The sequence below is a fragment of the Monodelphis domestica genome, chromosome 1 (genome assembly GCF_027887165.1).
Source record: "Monodelphis domestica isolate mMonDom1 chromosome 1, mMonDom1.pri, whole genome shotgun sequence".
Classification (NCBI taxonomy): Eukaryota; Metazoa; Chordata; class Mammalia; order Didelphimorphia; family Didelphidae; genus Monodelphis; species Monodelphis domestica.
In genome coordinates this window covers 76,920,425-76,941,528 of record NC_077227.1, presented here as the reverse complement: position 1 = coordinate 76,941,528, position 21,104 = coordinate 76,920,425, and the positions used below count along the sequence as shown (strand labels likewise).

Below are 21,104 nucleotides of genomic sequence, written 5' to 3'. Positions count from 1 at the left end.
CAGAATATAGTAATAGAAGATACTGGACTAAGAGTTCTCCTCCAAGCTGGACCATTCACTTCTTGCATGCACTTGGGCAAGTTATTTAACCAATTGAGTCTTAGGTTCCTTATCTATTAAATGAGATATGAATATTTGCTGTATCTATCTTACTGATTGTCAAGCAAATGAAAAACAATTCAATAAATATTTGTAAATATGTTATTTTGTGCTTACTATATTGTAAGGCATGCTGCCCATAAATAGCTTACAATCTAATAATCAATCTGGAAATACTTTGAAAAACAGAAAAAGGATAATTCAAATATAAGGAGGTAGTTTCATTTCTGATTATCATTACAAACTTAATTTCATCCTCTCTAATTGATGAACTGATTTTGGGTAGTTTTGCATTATCACTGGGTTCTCAAACTTAACTTGGGGAAAAAAAGCCAGTCTCAGGTTTTTATTATTCTGGTGCTCAGTCTATAGAGTATCATTTATGGTTTTAATTAACATATCAATTACTGTTGTTTTCAATGGCTCTTGAAGATGATTGATAAGACCTAAATTATCTCTATTATTGCAAATTCTCAGTAGATATTTTTCTCAATGACACAAGGCCATTTTTTCTTATCAGTCGCCATCATCCTTAAAATAATCTATGTGACTATATTTCAGTCAAGTTAATGAGTTAATTTTGCAAGTTAAGGTTTTGTGAAATCCTCCATAGCCATGCCCTTTATCTACTAACTTAATTTATTAGGGAAAAGACACAATCCTGTTTATTATCTCCATTGCGTTTTCTTGATTACAGTATTTTTCTTTAAGTATTTGTTGTAATATTCATCTAAGAATTTGGATTATATTTACCAGATGGTATTTTCCTGGATCATATTTCTTACTTTTCAAAGGTTTGGTATCATATTTTTTCAATAGTCTGGTACCTCTCAGTTGTCCATGGCTTTTCAAACGAAATTCTAAATGATCCAGTCTGTGTGGAAGTATTTACCTTAACACCCTGGCATGCCTGACCTGCTGAGGGATATATACTTAAGTTGTCCAAATATTAGGACAACTGCATTTTATCACTCTTTGTTTTTGCAAAGTCTTAACTACTTTCCAATTTCTTAAACTTGTTTACTTAATTTTTTTCATGTTATCATATTAGAGTCAGTGTCACCACTAATTTAGAGTAAAGATGTCCATGCCTCAGCCCCTATTGCAATTCCTCCTCCCACAGCCCCTCCCCAACCGAAAGCTTTTCATATGCTTCTTTAGCTCTATTGGCTTTTCTGCCAGCTGCCCTTAATCTCTTTTTTCAGGTCCCAGACTGATCCTAGGTACTTTAATGCCCAAGACCTAGATATTCAAAAAAGGTTTTGGTTACATGAAGTCCTAGAAAAAAATAATTCAAGATGAATGATATTCTCATTCCAACTTTTAAAGTCAGCCTTCAGAGTTCAGTTTTAAATAATGGTAGCCTTGGGTGGAAAGTGTGGTTAGCAGCCATTTGGGTACAGAACAGCTCTAGGAAGTCTAGAGTGGTTCTGGGCTAGAGTTTATAGGATTATGGAATTTTAGAATTGAAAGGGTCCTTAGAGTCAATCTATCTTGTCCAGACTTATTTTACACAAGGAAATTAAGTCCCAGAGAACCCAAGTGATTTGCTTAAGATTATATAGGTAGTAGAAGTGGGATGTGAAAACAGATTCCCAATTTCCTGCTCTTTCTATGACATAAAACTCAGTTCAGAAGAACCCTAGTCATGCTATGAGGGTGTAAAGGGGCATCCAGGAGTTTTCATGGGTTTATCCTTTATATCATGGATTTATCCTTTATATCAGAAGAGATGTACATCTTCAGACATCCCAGAATTGGGTGGCTTTGAATAGATCTTATTGATCACCAAGGGAATCTATTTAAGAGTAGAGCTTTGAGTACTTACATTCTGATACTCAATAAATCAGTAATCTCATTGGAATAGATAAATCTTCTACTAATACATATTATAACCAATACATGTCATCCTTTTTCAATTCTTATTGATGTATTTCCTTAAATCCTCTATAGAAGGTCCATTCAACATACTGAAAGTCTTGATTCTTCTAATATCTTCAAAAGCCCAATATACCATTTCAGTAGTCTACCTGTTGCCTCATTCTTGCTACACGATTAGCCTACTTCCTTTTCTAGTCATATATATTTTTGGTATTACCTTTTATATCATTTCTCATACATCTCATTGGTAACATGCTATATACAGCCTGATTATAACCAATAATTCATCTTTTTGTCATCTTCTGGGTTTACTTGTACTTTTTAATTCTTCTGAGGTTGGGATATTCCACAATTCACAGCCATGCATTATCACTGTGGAAAAGAGATGGGTTTTTTTTTTTTTGGCAGAAAGCAATTTCTTATCTTTGAAAATATGACTTGGTTTCCCAAATGTGACCTAGTCAAATTTGAGTATATGTTGCTATCAATGTTCTTCATCAACCAAAAAATAATGTATCTCTGATTCAAAAAGCTGGTTTAAAAAAATTAGATAGGGAAAAATCACATTAAATAGGCCAAAGATATCAAGATCAGGTAAAAATAAATTCACAAGCACTTAATTTACTGGACATTTCTTCTACAGACATGTTATTTGCATTGATACCAATTCTCTTAATTTCTTTCTTGTGTGCCTGTATTCAAGATTTCTATTTCCTTTTGAAGGTCTTGATGGATCTGTGAATCTTCGGGTCTTGCATGATTCTTTTTAATTAATATATCATATATTCCTTCTTTTAGGTCACAGGGAGAATGTAAAGGGAGAGTAGCTAGTATATATGCATGCTGTAATTAGGGATTGATGGCAAAATGGCATTGGCTGAACTAAATATAGGTTAATTTACCATGATTACCAACTCTTCTACCCTCCAAATTTCTGGTCAGACATTGACAGAGGAAGTGAGAAAACAAAGAATGTTGCCAATCATTAAAGAATTTAAAAATTGGGGATGTATCCAAAAGAATCCTATTATATTTGCATGGGAAAGAGTTATCTAATCAAAATCACCTATGTTTCCAAACCACCCACCCAAACCATACATTAAAATATCAATGAGGTAAGAATATAAAAGGGATAAAGGGAGCATATATGTGACTCCTTACATCTCTATTGACTGGTTTACTATTGGCTATCAGCTGTTCATCTCCAGGTCCTGCAAACTGGAAATGTGATGCCTAGAAACATATTTATGTTTAAAATATGCCACTGGGGATAGCTAGGTGGCTCAGTGGACTGAGAGCCAGACCTAGAGATGGGAGGTCTTGGGTTCAAATGTGGTCTCAGCTACTTCCTAGCTGTGTGACGCTGGAATAGTCACTTCACCCCCATTGCCTAGCCCTTACCACTCTTCTGCCTTGGAACCAATACACAGCATTGATTCTAATATAGAAGGTAAAGCTTTTTTAAAAATGCCATTATAAGTTATTTTGGAGGTCCCATGAAGTTAATTTTATTTGTGAAGAAAGCCAATCATCATATAATGAAAATATCAGTGTATCTGGATTAAGAAGACTTGGGTTTGAATCTCAGCTCTGCCAGGTACCAGCTGTGGGACCATCGGCCAGGAACATGATATCTGTGTGCCTCAATCTCCTCTCAAGTAAAATAGGAATAAAATCTCTGGCTCACATTCATATAGTGGTTTCAGGATCAAATGAGATAATGCACATAATTTCTTTGCAAACAATAAAGCAATTATTTAAAATAACCAACTATCAAAATTATATATTTTTGTGTCATGCTGAGCAAGGGATATAGACTCAGAATATTAGAGCTCTATCAAACATGAATGATTCTTTAGCTCACTCCCTCATAATATAGATGAAGAAACTTTAAGTCCAAAGAGCTAAAATCTTGAGGTCACAAAGCTAGAATGCTATACACATTGCTTGTACCCCAGAAGGACTCCTTCAGTCTGGCGAGGCTGAAGACCTTTGAAATGGTATTCCTTTACTCTCTGTCCTTTTCTGGGCACGGTAACCTTCCCATTCAGGGAAATGGCCTGAATAGTTGAAACAACTATAATAAGAGTCAAAAGATCTTAATTTTAATCCTGGTTCTATTACCAAGAAGAAATAATTCTTCTTCTCTAGGCCTTAGTTTACTTTATTTGTAAAATTAGGTTGGCCTAGATGGTCTCCAAAGTCTCGTTCCATATTAGATCCTATAATTCTATACTTCATCTTCCTAATATTGGTGATATAAACTTCTTCCTTGTAGGGCACTAGATGGCACTCTTGTCCTATACAAAAAGATCTGAAGCGTCAATGCTATCACACTGAAGTTGGAATATGGTCTAAACACCATAGAGGCTGTAAGATGTGGACTACACTTGGCCTTGCTTATAAATGAGCCACAATATCAATCAAAATTCTGAGACGTTCTTCTACTTTGTTGACTTGGCAAAGAATAGATCTGGAATTCTGCCTAATATTAAGAAAATGTGTGAATATGCTGTGAAAAATCCTGCTGGAGGGATGTGGGTTTCCCATTCCTTGTTTGCACAGTTAGGAATGAGGAGCAGTGGCCCTCCTGCAGGTGTGGGGTGTTGGCTGGGCTCCCCAATGCCTCAGCCAGCTCCAATTCTCCCAAGCATCGAGAGGAGCCTGGGCGTGCACCTGTTTGCACTTTACTGGCCTCTTGAAGCCAGAGCTGCCCCCTCGAGTCCCCCATCACTGAGCTAGTAAGTTGGTATGTGCAGCTGCCCAGAGTTCCTTCAGGTCACTGGCAGGTTAAAGCAGGGGGTGGGAAGCAGAGTAGGGGTTGTGGACAGAAGGGGCTTCATTCTCATCTCCTTAGGGATGGTCTGTGCATCTGGTGTAGGTTAAGGAGAGGAAGTTATTTTTAGATTTTGGGTGAGTGAGAGCTACTAATAGGGAGACCATGACAGAAGCTATTGGTTTTAGGATGGCCTCCATGTTATAATTCTCCCATACTCTACTGGATAGTTTATAAGTATCTTTTCTGGGGGCACTTCCACTTGTGTGAGGTCACTTTCTAGCTTTGCATGAAGCTTAATAGGGGTTCTGGTGTTTTCTCTGGATATTAGACGTCTTTCCTCCATAGCTGAATTTATGGAAGGAAAGAGGCAAAAAAAAAGAAGAAAGAAAGAAAGAAAGAAAGAAAGAAAGAAAGAAAGAAAGAAAGAAAGAAAGAAAGAAAGAAAGAAAGAAAGAAAGAAAGAAAGAAAGAAAGAAGAATCCAGAGTAAGAGGACAGAAAAGATTTATTCCTTTCCAGCCAAACTCTCTCTCTCTCTCTCTCTCTCTCTCTCTCTCTCTCTCTCTCTCTCTCTCTTCTCTCTCTCTCTCTCATACACACACACACACACACAATTTTTCTTTTCTATAACTTCTGATGATTAGAAATCTTTGAAGAAACTAAAGGTATCCATTGTCTTCCTTAACTTAGCCTTTCCCACCCCATGCTACCAAGCTGATGGCATTTTATTAGCTTTTGTAATATCATCCAGAGCTCCAAGGGAACCTCCTTAGCACACTGGTGGTAGGGTCATGACTAAAGTTCATATTACAGGAATAGCTCATCATATCAGGCTTGTAGCATAGAACAATAGAATGTTAAGAGGTGGAAAGGCTCTTGCAGATCTCCTAGTGCAATCTCATCTTCTAGATAAGGAAATTGAGTTTGAAGAACAATTTGACTAAGGTCATGGAGCTAATAGGTGGCAGAACTGGGATTCCAATAAAGGCTTTGATCCTTTCATCCAGTGCTTTCTTTGCTATATCACAATTCACTCTTTTGGTTGCACTTAGACTTTATTTCCTCATCTGTAAAATGGAGATAAAATAGAGCTTTCTCATATTTGGGAAGCTGTCCTGTACACTTCAAGGGGTTGTGGGGAAAGTTCTATTTAAACCTCACGGTGCTGGGATCTCATTACAGTGTTTTGTGGTAAAGACTGAAGAATCTTAGAAAGAGGTTCATAGATCATTCATTTAGAACTGGAAGGGATGATAATACATGTACTACTCATCCTAAACATTATTGTGAGACAAAAGAAATAACATATACAAAGTAATGTATCATTTCATGCTTCTATCAGTGGTTTTTATGAGGTTGACATGATTTCTTAACTTAAATCTGATAAGGGGGTAGGATCGGAGGTAGAGCACAGTCAAAGAAAGAAAGGCACAGAAAGTAGAAAAAATTGAGTTCTTATCTCCTATTTGCCATGGGAGTTAAAGTTAACCTCCTGGGCTAGAGGAATAGTTCATGTCCAAACAAGGTTCATAGAGGATCATAGAAGATAAGATGGACAATTTTTCTTGCATAAAATTTAAAAAGTTTTTACACAAAGTTAGAGTAGCTAAAATTAGAAGGAAAGGAGAGTTCTTTGATGAAGGTCTCATCTCATATATATAAGGGAATTGATTCATTTTTATTGGAATAAAAGCTATTCTCCAAATAAGAAATGGTCAGATTGATGATGATGATGATGATGATATGATCCAGCATTTATATAATTATTTAAGCTTTACAAATATTATCTCATTTGATCCTCAAAATCACCCTGGGGGGTATGTGTCATTATTTTACAGATGAAGCAAGCAGAGCTTAAATGACTTACCCAGGGTCATATAGCTACTAATTTTAGTTGATTACAAACAGGAAATTTGCCAGGAATAAATCCAAACTATCAATAGTTTTATGACAAAATGTTCCAAATAACTAAAAATTTGAGAATTGCAAATGAAAGGTTCTAACTCATTCTCGTTGGATTAAATTTGATCATAAAGAAAAAAGGCAAATATTAAAGGGGCTACAGGAAAAGTCACTTTAATATATCATTGGTAGAGCTATGAATTCGTCTAGCTGTTCTGCATAGCAATTTGAGTTATGATCCCAAAGTTACTAAAATTTGTATACCCTTTGATCTAATTATATTACTTCTAGGCCTATATATTTGAAAGAGATTAAAGAAAGAGGAAAAGATTCATAAGTACACAAATATTTATAGCAGTTATTTTTTATAATGGCAAAGAACTGTAAACGAAGGGGCTGAGATGTCCATTAATTGAGGAATGCCTGGACAGATTATGGCATTTGAATATAATAGAATACTATTGTGCTTTAAGAAATGATGAAGGGGACAATTTCTGAGAGACTTGAAAAGACTTCTATGAAAAGACGCAAATTGAAGTGAGCAGAACCAAGAAAATGATTTATGTAATAAGAGCAACAATGTAAAGACAAATGACCTTGAGAGATTTAAAAACTCTGATCAGTGCAGTGATGAAACATGCTACCCACCATCTGACAGAGTTGATAGATTCAAAGTGCAGAAGGAGATATAAGTGAGACCAATGTGAGAATTTGTTTTGCTTGACTATGTACATATATTGCAATGACTTTTTTCCTTTCCTTTTCAATGGGGGAATGTAGGAGGAAGGGAAAATGGGCTTTTGCCCATTGGAAAAAAATTAAGTGAAAAGATAAAGTTAATTTTTTTATGGGAGAGGACATGTTTTCCCTACCTCTACTTGTGATTACAGATCTCGTGAGCAAAGAGATTAGAATATAGCCCTAGTAGGCTGGTGTGACTAGGATATGTGGAAAGAAAGCTGAACAAAAATATTTTCTAAGAAGGAAAGAAACACAAAATTTATTAAATGCTTACTCTGTGGCAGGCACTGTGTTAAGCACTGGCTTTATAAATACACTATGTTGGGCTCTGGAGGACTGGCACTTACCATGATCTTTGGACTTATGAAAATAGAATACAAATTAGAATATAATAAATTTATAAGAGTATTATGAGATCAAATGAAGTAGATCTTGCTTCCAACTGGAGATGAATCTAGGAAAGATTCATGGAAAAGGTGGTATTTGCACTGGGTGTCAGGGTAAGTAGGTCAATATGTGATTGGGAGAGGTAGAGAGTCATTCCAGGTGGCATCAGCAGAGGCGGAAGAATATGTGGGACTTCTCTGGGGGATGGTCATTAGTAAGATTTGGTTAAAATATAACAGTAGTATGTGAGAGGAGTATAAAATAAGGCTAGAAAAGTTGGTTGGAGCCAGGTTGTAGAGGGCTCTGAATGACAGAGATAGAGTTTGGACCTCATTTAGCTGACAACTGAGAAGCATCAAAGATTTTTGAGGTGGCTACACATTAGGATGATATACCTAGTCGCAGTGCATAGGATAGATAGGAAGGGTACAAGAGTGAAGGATTCTGTGAATTGTTTTGTGGATTATCACAGGTGAGAGAAGTTGGCAAAATGGTGGTTAACAAAGAATATATAATTCCTAACACTGGGTAATCAGTGCAAGCTTGAGACTTTATCACTTACTTACATTCTTTCCTTTCTTCCTCTCCCTCTTTTCCTCTCTCTCCCTTCCCCTCCTCTTTTTCCTAAAGCACTGTCCTGGAAAAGTGAACTAACTAATCACAGGCTTTAAGCTACTTTTGTTGCCAAGGAAATTTGTTTCAATTTAAATCAATTTAGCAAATATTCATTAATTGACTCCTGCATAGGTAGAAGCATAAAATAAAATTATAGATTTAGACCTAAATACTCCTGGTTCTACTCTAATCAAAATCAGGTGGTTAGAAGAATAATCCTGTTATAAGTAAGTGCATCGAATCACAGAACATTGGAACTAGAAGGTACCTTTGAAATCATGTACATTTACGATTGTCCTCTATGGCTCAAAGGAGAAGGAACTGAAACTCAAGCCTGGCTGCTTGCTGGTGGTTTGCAGCACAAAGGAAAGGCTGGTCTAGGGGTCCAAGAAGGAAGAAAACTATAGCCAAAATGAACATTCTCAGTTGGGAAGATAATAGCTGTTCTGGGTGGGGCACAGGAAAATATCATCTGTTGTGAAGAGATTTCTCAAGCATTTTGTTTTAGGATGTTAAAAAAAAAGTCAGTCAATAAGCATTTATTAAGCTCTAACCATGTGCCAGGTATTGTACAAGGACTTGTTAGAATCCTTTATTCTGTATGTCAATCTGCACATTAATAATTTGGGAGCTTAATTAGTTATGGGGAACTTTGGGGAGCTAAAGCTCCTTTCTTCTTATACAGTTAGAAACAGCTCCCATTTTAATGGATTTACCCCAGGCAAAATGGCTTTCTGCATGAATCTAGATTGAAATCTGGGAGAAATCAAAGGCTTCAATCATCTGGGATGTTGTTCCAGGATTCTGGGAAGGGGACTGAAGAATCTGTCTGAATTGGTTTTATAGGGAAGGGAGAGAAACAACAACCCATTTTCTTTTAAACCAGCAAAGTGATGGCTATATTTCAATGAAAAAAGTTCTTTATTTGACTCCTTTGGGACACTCTTGGAAGGGCCCAAGTTTGGGACCTAAAAGTAAGACTTAAGAGGGTTCAAAAGAAAAACTCTCTAGTTGCTTGGGCACAAGGTAAATATTCTTGCTATTTCAAAATCACATCTCTTTTTCTGCAAACGAAACACTGTTCTAATTAGCCTGGCCTGAAGTATTAACCAGAGAGAATGGTTTCTGGGTATGCAGCTTTCTGTAAAACTGATTAAGAACTACCATAAACTTATTCCTAAACATTCTCTGAGAAAAGCATTTGTATTGTCAACTGAGGGTCTGTAATGTTTCTGTCAATGGAAATAGGCTGAGTTTTCAGAGAAAGTTCTATGGAGGTTTTAAAACCTTTTTAGTACAAACTATGTCTGCATCTCAGGTAGGTGCTATGAAGTGAAGGGATGTATCTGATTAGGACAGCAAGGGGAAAATGCTTACGCCTAATTAATTACTTCAGATGTGAATAACTGAGAACACAAATATGGCACATTATATTATACTCAGCCATGTTATTAGTATAGAAAAATAAGTAAGTTTATTTAGAAAATAGTACATAATTTTAACTTTTATTTCTAAACAAGAGTTTAAAGAAACACAAATCTCTGACCTAACAATTGCTCTATTCTCATCAACTCAACTTTTAGAAGGGTTGCTTTCCTAACTATTTTCTTGTCTTTTGCTTTTCCTCTTTTAGTCACTTCAGGAACCTTTTCATGGCTTCCGTTATAGTATTATAAATTCTCTGTTTACTTGGCTCTTATTTAGAATACAAATGTTAATTTGCCTCTTTAATATAACATAGCAAATCTCAAACTCACCCCCCCCCCCACAAACTGGTTCTTTATTCCTTCTTTTCTATGCTACCATACCTGCTATCTGATAGAGCCTGGCCTCTTCTCTGGGTAAAGTGGCTCTAATCTACTTTAAAAAATGATTCAGGTAATACGACAGTATCTGTCCCTAATGCTGCAACTCACAAAAGAATCTTTCTCCTTTGGGTGAATGAGACTTCTCTTTTTTGACTTGGCCTCCTAAAGAGCCTTTTTTCTGATATTTTGAAATAAGTAAATAAAACAAAACATAGATTAAACAGGCCTGTTCATATCTCTCAGAATGAACACTATAGTCACTAGGCTTTTAATGCCATATTAACTTAACCTGAAAAAACCTTCAGAGATAATACTGCAATGTTTCACATCTCCATTTCTCTCAGACTTCATCAGTAAAGCTGTCCTGTAGTTGGGAAAGTTGAATAATAAATCAAGAATGATTCTGTCAAAGGCAGCTAATGGCTTCTAAGTCAAAAAATGATGATGAGGGATCTGAGAACTGCACTGAAAAGAAAGGCTGAAGGAAATTGAAGGAAGACTAGGAAAGCAGGGAGATGTGGTAACTGTCTCTAAATATTTGAAAGGTTCTCAAATATTTAAGGGTCTTCTATTGGTATGAATAGAAAAGCCAGATATTACTGGGGAAAGGATTTTGGCTCAACATTAGGATAAATTTTTTTTCCCCAATCAGAGTCAATTGAGAGTCAAATGGACTATTTTGTTAGGGAGTAAGATTCACGATACTGGAGGTATCTGAGCAGAATTTGTTAGGGATAGTATAGAAGAGACTGCCATACTTTGTAGGAGATCCCTTTAAAAGCTAACTTTTAAAAGATTTCATTGGTATAAGGAATGCCTGTTGTTGAAACACCTTGTAGTAATGTAGGTTAGCATTGTTTTCTTTTAGTTTCAGAGAGTTGCCTAAGTCATTAAGAGGATAAATGCCCTTGGCCACTGAAACAGTATATGTAAGAAGCAGGACTTGATTCTAGGTCTTCTTGACTACAAGGCCAGATGTCTATGACCTAGATCATGTACTTCTTTAAATCTCATTTTTATTATTCTAAAAGTCATTCCCCCCTAAAAATACATCCTCTAATAAACTGTGCTCTCTCTTTAGAATGAACAGATTTAAAAACAAAACAAAACAATGAAAATGATCACATAAGACCAAAGCTTCAAGTAGCAATTCTTATATTTGATCAATTTTCCATCTTTTCTTTATATTTAATATACAATTTGTTTACTATATATTACTAGTTCACAAAGGTCTTCATTTTTCTATATCCAACCTTGACAGATCACAATAAATGTTTACTATCAGTTGACTTCCTTTTCAGCTTCATGTCATTCTGCTTTTCTTAGTGCACCCTTTATATTTTAGGCAAACCAAATTAGTCATCCTTTCCTCAGTGTCAGTTCCTATCTCCTATATATTCAGGCAAACTATCAATTGTGTTTCCTTCTCTCTCTTCTGGGACTACTTAGGTTTTACCTCCTACATGAAGCCTTCCCTGAATTTCCCTTTCCCCTTTCCCCCTAGGGTATCTCTCTCTTCTCAAATTTCTTTGAACACTTAGTATAGCCCTCCCTTTTGCACTCATTACACTCTACTTATTTATCTACTTTATTTATCTATTATATATATATAATATATAATATATATTATCTACTTATTTATCATACTTATTTGTGTACTGGTCAACCCCTCTAAGAGATTGTAAATTCCCTGAGGGAAGAGATTAAATTCTTCTTTTTTCTTTCTCATTTTTATATTCTCAGCTCCTGAAAGAATGCCTTGGAACAAAAAGGCAGAATCTTAGAGCTAAAAGTAACCCTCAGAACCCTTAGAAATAATTTAGACATGAACAAGAATATTCTCTCCATCATACTTGTCAAGGGATTGTCCAGTGCTATCTCCAGAAGCAGCCTATTCTGCCAGTGACTCTATTTGTTTGGAAATTTGAACTGATAACATTCTAAATTTGCCTCTTTGCAATTTTCACTTATTGTTTCTAGTTTTGACTTCTGGGACTAGAAACAACTCTATTTCTTCCTATAGGTGACAATCCTTCAAATATTTGAAGATATAATATCCTCCAAGTCTTCTTTTCTCATGTCTAAATATTTCCAATTTCTTCAGTTCATACATATGGCAATCATTTTGCCACCCACATTGCTCTCTTCTATATGCACTCCAGTTTATCAATAGTCTTCATAAATAGTAGTGTAAAGATTTGAACACCATGTTCCATGTTATCTGACAAGGGCAGTAAAATAGGACAATACTCTCCCTAGGCTTGGATTCTATTTTCTCCCTTCAGAGACCCCGAGTGCATTAGTTTTGTGTTGTTTTAGTTACCAAATCATTGTTGATTCATATTGTTTCAATACAGTAAAATCCCAGCATCTTGTAGAGGCTCATCTATCTGGCCAAACCTTCCTATCTTATATTTGTGAAGACGATATTTTACACCCATGTAAAACGTTACATTGGGGTAGATAGGTGGCCCAGTAAATAGTGTCAAGTCGAGAGTTCAGAAGGCTCATCTTCCTCAATTCAAATCTGACCTCACATATTAGCAGTGGGACTCTGGGCAAGTTACTTAACCCTGTTGGCCTCCGTTTCCTCCTCTATAAAATGAGCTGGAGAAGGAAATGGCAAACCGCTCCAGTGTTGCCAAGAAAGCCTCAAATGCAGTCCTGAAGAGTCAGACAGTCAGGAAGTCAGGAAGGCCTAGACTTGAATCTTGCCTCACTATGCGACCATGGGCAAACCGCACTGTGACCTCAGCTTTTTCAGATACAAATGGCTGACCTTGGTGTTACCTCGGATTGCTTACTCTCACTGCACATATCTAATAATCATTTGTTCAGTCTTTCCATTTGTATTCCCATTATATCTCTACATCGGATCTGCTCTCTGTTCACACAGAGCCTTTAGTTCCAGCCCTCATCATCTCTTGCCTGGACCGTTGCAATATGCCCGACCTCGTCTGTTCCCTAGCCCCGAAGAAGCTTACACACTACTCTCTCTTAACATATGAGTGAATGCAAGATAATAGGAAGAAAGATGGACTACCAACATCTGGGGATAGGATGGGGAGTCAGGAGGACGACGAGTGAACTTGAGAGTCCAAGAGGTGGGAGATCTATTTGAGGGACAGAAAATAGGCCATTCTGGTTGGAACATAGAGTAGAGGGAGAGGAGTAACGCAGAACAAGTCTATCAATTCAGGCTTAAACCAAATTGTGAAGTTTTAAATACTAAGTTCTGATAAGCTAAAGAGTTTGCATTTTATCCTAGAGGCAGGAGACGGATGACTTTTGAGTAGAGGCGTCCTATGGTCAGGCAGATGTCATTTTGACAGCTGTGTGTAGGCTTGATTGGAGGAGAGAGATTGAAAGCACAGAGTCCAAGTAGGAGGCTATAATAGTAGTCCACTCAAGCAAGAGGTCATGAGGAACTGACTTAGGATAATAAGATAATAGCTTTGTGAATGGAGAGAAGGGAAAGAACTAAGACTTGGCAACATATTGAGTAGAACAGGAAGGGGGATAAAGAAGAGCGGAGGATAATTCCAAGGTTCAAACATGGGTGACTGAGAGGTTGGTAATACTTTTAGTAGAAAAAGGGATATTTGGTAGAAGGTTGGGTTTAAGGGGGAAGATAATGAGTTCTGTTTTGTGTATCTTTAGTCTGAAATTCAAGTTAAGATCTAGCTGGCAGCTAATGAGATGGCACAGAAACTCAGGAGAAAGATTAGGACTCTATATAATGTTCTAGGAGTCACCTTCATACAAATGAAAATTATACCTAAGAGAGCTATGAATTTATTGAGAGAAAAGAAAAAAGGGTCCAAGACAGAATTATGAGGGCCTCACAGAGTTAGGATGGTAAATAGTCCAGGAAAAGTCTCTGAAAAGATATTGTCATATGAGAAGGAAGAGTAAAAAAGGATCCAAGGCAGAATTATGAGGGCCTCACAGAGTCAGGATGGTAAATAATCCAGGAAAAGTCTCTGAAAAGATATAGTCATATGAGAAGGAAGAGTAAAAAAGGATCCAAGGCAGAATTATGAGGGCCTCACAGAGTCAGGATGGTAAATAATCCAGGAAAAGTCTCTGAAAAGATATAGTCATATGAGAAGGAAGAGTAAAAAAGGATCCAAGGCAGAATTATGAGGGCCTCACAGAGTCAGGATGGTAAATAATCCAGGAAAAGTCTCTGAAAAGATATAGTCATATGAGAAGGAAGAGTACCAGGATGGAATACTGTCATGGAGACTGAGGAATGAGAGAATGCATAGGAGAAGAGGAAGGTTAATAGTGTCAAATGCTGCTGATATGTCAGGAAGGATGAGGATTAAGAACACTCTGTTGAATTTAGTAATTAAGGGTAACTTTGGAGAGAGTAGTTTCTGTCAAGTACTGGGGTCAGAAATGAGATCATAAGAGGTTAAGAGAACACTAATGAAGGCAATGAGGTTGTAGATGGCTTTTTCGAGTAGTTTACTGAAAAGATTTTGTTGAAAAAAGGAAGAAAGATTGATAAACTTGAGAGATGGCAAGGTCAAGTGAAAGCAAAGCTTTTTAAGGAAAAGTAATCTTGATATGTTTAGGCTAAACACTCTTAGTTTCTTAAACTGCTTTTTCTGTGTCCTGCTTTTAAAGTCCCTTACCAACCTGCCTGTTCCTCTCTAGGCATGCTTCTGCCAGCTTGATTTGAGTAATACAGAGTACAGAGAGGTTAGCCTCTTCATTAGTCTTCCATTTACTTTTGTTTATACCAAGATTATGTTAACTTTTTAGGGGAAGAACACTATACTTTGCATTTCTACTGAGTTAGTCGGTCAAGTCTTTATCAAATGAATTGCCATCTGCTTCTACTTCTCTCTTTGATGCTATTCTTGTGATGATTGTTTTTTTTAATACAAGTATAGTGCAAATAGTATTTATTAGATAGAGGAATTGGACCTTCATAAAGTAAACAGAAGACCCAGTCTCTGTCCTTATGGAGATAGTACAAATATAACTAAGGAGACATTAATAAACCAAAGAAAATCTCAATTGGTATAAAAAATTGCTGTAGATCTAGAGACATTAAAAATGGAGAATAATTCGGTAATGACTGTAGGCAGAGAGTCAGAGGGAAAAACTATTTTTCATAAGGGCTATGTGAATACCTATGATAAATAGATTAAAAATAAAATAAAATCTTTGGAAGAAAGAATTGGAAAGAGAATAATAAAGAGGTGGCAAACTTTTACCAAGTAACAGATTCACTGAAAAGTAGAATAGACCAAAGAGAAATTAATGAACTTCCTGAAAACCTAGATTAAAAACTCCTTGGCATTATATTTCAAGAAGCCATGAATGAAAAATTCCCAGATCTATTCTGGAAGGCAAAGTGAAGGAAGAAAGAATCCATCAATTACTTCTTGAAAGGAACTCCAAAAGGAAAATTCCCAGAATGTCTTAGCTAACATCCATATTCCAACATCAAAGGAAAAATACAATACACATCCAGAAAGAAGTTCAAGTATCCAATAATTATAGTCAGTATAATCCAAGATCTAGAAGCTCCTAACATATAGAGAGGAGATCTTAGGATTTAATATTCCAAAAGACAGAAGAGATAGGTTTATAACCAAAAATAACTTATTTTACGAAGTTGCCAATAATCCTATAGGGGAAAATAGATCTTTAATTTGGTAGAGTACTTTCAAAAATTTCTGATAGAAAGAATAGAGATGAGTAAAAAGTTTGAAATGCCAATGCAAAAATCAAGAGAAATTTGGAAAAGGAAACTTGCTTGAATAAATGGAAAGGACTATATGATAATGTGCTAATGTTCTAATAGAAGGAGAAAAAACAAATGTCTTTTCTGAACTTTACTATCTTTGAAGGTTATTTAGGTGGTTAAATAAGAAAAACAGAAGTTCTGGGAGGTGAATTGGTTCTGTACTCAGATTTAAGAATGAAAAGAGAAGAAAGGGTAAAAGGAATATATGAGTATAAAAGGAAAAAGGACATAGTGTTTGCTATTTTTCATAATTAGTGTGTAAGTGAAAACTTTACAAACATGGAGAAAGAGTTTAGAGGGCCAAAATTGGATGAACCATTTGTCTGCTTTTATCTGAAATGGATGAATATTGAGCATACCTATCATTCATGGCAGAAGTACATCAAATTCAACAGTGAAATAAGCAGGAGTGTTAGAAAGAGGAGGATAAAAGGGGAAGATACAGCTCCAAGCAAAACAAAATTTCTTATCCTAAAGGTGAGACTAAAAGAGGAAAAGAAAAGAACTAGAATCTAAGGTGGGACCTTAGATAATTTCTTAGACAATTGGAGAATGGCTGAACAAATTATATGTGAATGTAATGGGATTTTTGTGTCATAATAAATGATAAAAGAGATAATTTCAGAGAATCCTGGGCAATATGAACAAATGCCATATGAAATAAGCAGAACCAAGAGCATATAAGTACAGAAACACTGTAAAGAAAAACAAGTCAGTATAGCCAGACTGTGGAGTATATAGAGCTATGTCAACAGTAAGATGACTGGAAAAGCAAGAAGGGGTCAGATTGTAATGGGTTTTAAATACCAAATGAAGCATTTTATATTTTATCCTTCAGGATACAGGAAACCAATGGAATTTACTGAGTGGTAATGCATGGGCTTTTAACAAGATATATACTTTTGAAAAGTTTTCTGGCATTTTAGTGGAAGATGGATTGGGATGAAGAGGGACCTAAGGCAGAGAGATCAGCCATAGAACAATTGTAATATTTCAGTATGAGATGATGAAAGCCTGAGGAAGTGGCTTTAGGGTAGAGGCTATTTGAGGAGAGAGAACTGGATACAGGCAAGCCATGTTGTGAAGGCAGAAATGACAGAATTTGGTAACAGACTGCATATGTGGGAGCAGTGTAAGTGAGGATCTCAAGGAGGACATCAAGGTTATACGAACCTCTGTGACTGGAGGATGGCAATGACCTTGACAATAGGAAAGTTAGAAAGAGGGAAAGGTTTTTGGGAAAACCAAGAACATGAGTTCTATTTTGGACATGTTGAAATTAAGGTAAATTAGGTATATTGAATTTGAGATGGCTAAAAAACACCTAGAAATGCAAGACTGGAATCCAAGAGTTTATATATATACATACATATATATATGCATGTATGCATGTATGCATGTATGTATGTATATACATATATATACACACATAGACATATATATACATATACTTGAGAAATTCAAACATATATACACATACACATATGTGTATGCCTACACATATGCGTAGACTCACCTGCATAAAGCTAATAATAGGATCACCAAATAATTGTATAGAAGAAAAACAGAAGGTTGAGGATAGAGAGGGCCTTGAGGGAAATGACCTCAATGATGATCCAGCGAAGGAAACTGAGAGAGATCAGCTCTCTATTTCTACTGATGGCAGAAGAAGAGGAAATGAATATACTGTGGTATGAAGGATTTCAATTAGATATAAAACCAGGTTTTCAGGGATTACTGATATTAGTTACCAACTCAGGTTATGCAATCTCCTTTCCCAGGGGTCTTAAAAAATAAGATAGACACTCTTCTGTCCACATAGTTGTGTAGCTTCATCTAAAGATGGGGGAATGGACTGCATGACCTTTAAAGGTTATTCCATCCTTATGATTCTCTGCATCTGTTGATTCCCTCAGGTTAGACAGTCAGAATAGAATAGCCAAAGTGATGAAAGTTGTTTCCTTCTTTTCTAATTTTCTGGATTGTTTTCCCTGCAAATGGAATTGGAAGGGACATAGAGAGAAGAGCACTGGGGGCTGATGGAGCACCTGTTCTTAGTACATACTTTTACTTCTCCCTGAGGAAGGTTTTCATTTCTGCCTTTTTTCCTGAATTAAGTTGGTTGTCTTAAATGATAAAACTTCTACTTTATATTTTATTCTAAGAAAGGGTAGGTTAAAAGTACTGGAGATAATAATTATCCAGAAGGAATTCATTCCTACTGGGATGATAGTTATTGATGTCTGCCCATATGAGGAAAAGAAAATTGGCATTTGGATTATTAATAAAGGTTGAGTTGATCCTTCTTAGAGATGAAGAATTGCCCTGAATAAGTAAATATATATTAGAGGATTAGTATTGGATTGCAGAGAAGGACTTTTTCATAGCTTTTTTCCATCCTATCTGCTAACACTACAGAAGCCAAGGAAGAAGAGTAGCTTTGAGGCTAGGAGAGGAGTGATTACAAATACAGACAAATGGAATACTCTTGGAAAGTGTACTTAGTAGCTACAGTTGGCTCTTCCTTCCTCAAAAGCCTCAAGTGTTGCCTTTGTGTGGTGAAAGGAAGCTACTATTAGATGTTAATTATGGGCAATACTAGAGGCCTGAAAAAAAAAAGCTGAAGTCAAGTGTAAAGAAACAAACAATTTTATGAGAGGCCATATAGCACTGTATAAAGTTCATTAAATTTGGAGGCTGAGGATCCGGGATTCTGCTATTAAAAACTATCTATGTGCTTTTGACAAATCATTTTAAACTGTGAACCGTGGTTTCCTTATCTGCAAAATGAAGGGCTTGGACCATAGATGATCACTAGGCCTCCTTATGATTCTAGATCTGAAGAAAAACAGATTATCTCTGATCATTCCACTCAACTTCTCACCCAGTAAAGGCCCTCTGTGATAGCAGATAATCACTATTTCTACTTATTAAAAAGGTTTTCCTTGTGTTGAATTGAAATCTGCCTCTACATGAATTCTTTGCTTCTAGCCTGACTCCTTTTCTCCATAACAGCCTTTCCAACATTTAGAGGAAGGCTGCATTTCCCTTTTCCTAGTCTTGTGTTTCCTAGCTAAACAAATATAATTTTTTAATGGTTCTTTCCAGGACTTGATTTCCAGCCTTTGAAATCTTGGTCACCATCTTCTGTACAGATTCCAATTTACCAATGCATTGCTCCATTGTTTTCTGTGGAGAACGGAGTCCTCAGACTAATTTGCTTTTCAGAATCAAAATTTTCTTATGTTGGGAACTGAATTATTTTCTTTAGTTGGATGAGTGGATTATGTGGCTGGATCCCTTTGTCTTGGGAGATAAGGGATCTTCTCTATGGTTTATCCACTGAAATCATGTGGTATGAAATTTATTATAAACTTGAACAGCTGTACCTTAGCTTAGCAGGTGTGAGTTGGCTTATTCTATGAACCTGGCATACCTTAAAGTTAAGACCCCAGAGAGTCTTAAAGGTCTCAAGATTTCATTTCATGAATCCCAATATTCTGTTAGCTATACTTAGAGAACCCTGTGGAGTTCCCTATTTTTTTCTCTCTATGTGCTCAATGAAATAATACCAGTATCTCTTTACTTTCTAGGACATAGCCTGAAATGACCAACTTTATAGCTACAGAACAGAAAGGCTGGTGATGATTTAGGGGCAATTTCTTTACCATGTATACACTCTGTTCCTTATGTCTCTCTGGGTGATAATACTAATCATGTTCTGGTCTTCTTCTTAGGGCCCTTGATTCCCTTTTTACAGCTAAGGCCTGTAAGGGCTCATGTTGCTTCACAAAATCAGCACAATAGAGCCTGGCCCCAAAAGACACATAAAAGAGTAAGAGAGACACCAAAGGACTGAAATCACTTCCTAGCATTTTCTATCTAATTTTATTTTGGTCTCCTGTGCCCGGGACCCCACCCTTCTTGTGAAACATCTCATCTTAGGGCTACCCATTTTTCTTGTTTAGTGTTTACTGAGCAGGATCAATTTGCTAGGTGATGTAGACATTTACATGAAATGATCTCTTCCTGGCCACTTACATTTTTGGGTATCATGATAAAAACTTGAGTAAAAGAATGTTAAAAGTTCAACTTGTTCAATCATTTAATGTTACAGATTAGTAAACTGAGACCCAGGAAGGTGGAGACTAACCCAAGTTCACAGAGCTGATTGGTAACATAACTGGGACAAGAAACCAGGTCTCCTGATTCTTAATCCAGCCTTGTTTCTACTGTAGCACATATACAGGCCACATAATTAATCACAGAGGGTTTTATCAGGGCACCTTTATGAGGACCTGTGGAAAAGATGCCCTTCCCTGTACCACTTTTGAATTGTCAAAGTAAATACTTTGTTATGTCAGTTTGGGAAGCCAAGAAGGAAGTGGCCATGATTACTGGCATGACTGAAATTAATAGAATGCTTTTTAGCTACTAGACAACTATAGATAAAATAAAAACTTTCACAAATCAATCTGGGTCATTCTTCCTCAGGCAGAGCAGGCCAATGCTGGTTTCCCCAAATGGGTCTGTGCCTTTTTTTGGCTTTCTTTGACTCTCTTTACAATTTATGAAGCACTTTCTCTCCCTTTACAACAGTTCTTGAAGGTAGCTAATGCAATTATTCCTATCCCCATTTTACAAATAAAGAAACCGCAGAGGAGATATGGCTGGCCTACCTAGGGAGAATTCAAGCCTGTACCTGTACCTGTGACTCCTAGGCCTATGCTCTTTCCATGATATCAGCTGGTCTCCACAGATGACCTCATCTTTCTGGTGTTAGAGCTACCAGGAGACATACTTTTAGAGTTAGCTTTGTTCTGGTCAGTGGTGGAGATCAGAGATAAAAAGTCACCAACCCTGCAGCACTGGGTCCTTGTTTATTAGCTGCATAGAGGGAAAGCATCACACTGACCTCATAGGTAGGAGACACAGTACAAAGGAAACCAGCCATAAACTTTGGGTCCTACAGGGGCCTTCAGCGACATCAAAATGATGCAGTTGGACAGGATGAGGACAAAGAGGGGAGGCAGAAGAGAAACAGCATTGGGCTTAATTAATAAAAACGGCTAGGATGCCAAAAGAAGAGGATGCCGTTGAAGGGGAGGCATGCAGAGAGTGAAACA

General features: G+C 36.6%; 1 protein-coding gene across 1 annotated transcript in view; it reads right to left on the bottom strand.

Annotated features, from left to right (window-relative positions):
* HPSE2 (heparanase 2 (inactive)) overlaps positions 1-21,104 on the bottom strand; it is a 753,270-nt gene that overhangs the window by 12,138 nt on the left and 720,028 nt on the right. The window lies entirely within an intron of this gene.